Below are 729 nucleotides of genomic sequence, written 5' to 3'. Positions count from 1 at the left end.
TCTTAATAATAAATAAATCAAAGTTAGAAGCCCCTATCTTCTAACCTCTAAATAACAGGAATTATCAAAGACGTGAACGGTGATTGGAAAGAATTCCTCTTAATTTTCTTATCAGTTTTTGAGAGCCGTAGTGATTAGGGTGGACATTATCGCATAGAATCTGTTGTTAACTTTTAGTGAAACCTTTTAACCTCCATAAAAGTAAACTGATGATTTTTTTCAAAAGTCCTGTACCAAGCTGTTTGAAATAAGGTTGCCTAGGTAAGATAAGGTAGTAGGAAGACATTGGCCTTACATGTGTTGTATAGACCATAAAGGCCCCTTCCGTCCTTATATAGGGGAGTGCTAACCGTCTCTCCTTTCATACAACACATATTATTATTTATTGACACAAATCTTTTAAACATAAAGTATTTCACAGAGAATGTTTTATATCAGGTTACGAGCGTTAAATCATCTAATTACTGTAAGTCGTTGCAATTTCACGATATCTCAAAAAGTACCAATTGCGATGCTTTTAATATCACGCTGCAACAAATTAATTCAAAATTTCGTTTGAGTAGTCAAACTTTTTTAAAAACTAAAAATGACTTTGCGGAAAAATGATAAATCGCGAACAAAGCGAATTAAAACCATTGTGATTATTTGCTAATCTACATTAGTTAGTTATTGCTGTGTGGGCCCTGAATTTGTTTTACATATACTCTGTGCAATATTGCCAGAGTCGAA

At 33.2% G+C, this 729-nt stretch overlaps 1 non-coding gene across 1 annotated transcript; it reads right to left on the bottom strand.

Moving 5' to 3' along the window:
- Nucleotides 1-244: 244 nt before the first annotated feature.
- On the bottom strand, nucleotides 245-372 carry LOC134241080 (U6atac minor spliceosomal RNA). Its single transcript, XR_009986584.1, has one exon. It is a non-coding gene; the product is annotated as a U6atac minor spliceosomal RNA (small nuclear RNA).
- Nucleotides 373-729: the final 357 nt, after the last annotated feature.

Source organism: Saccostrea cucullata, unplaced genomic scaffold (genome assembly GCF_032062105.1).
Source record: "Saccostrea cucullata isolate Sc308-1 unplaced genomic scaffold, CSIRO_AGI_Scuc_v1 ctg2952, whole genome shotgun sequence".
NCBI classification, from domain to species: Eukaryota; Metazoa; Mollusca; class Bivalvia; order Ostreida; family Ostreidae; genus Saccostrea; species Saccostrea cuccullata.
Note: the sequence above shows the minus strand (reverse complement) of the source record. Positions and strands in the feature narration are given on the sequence as shown.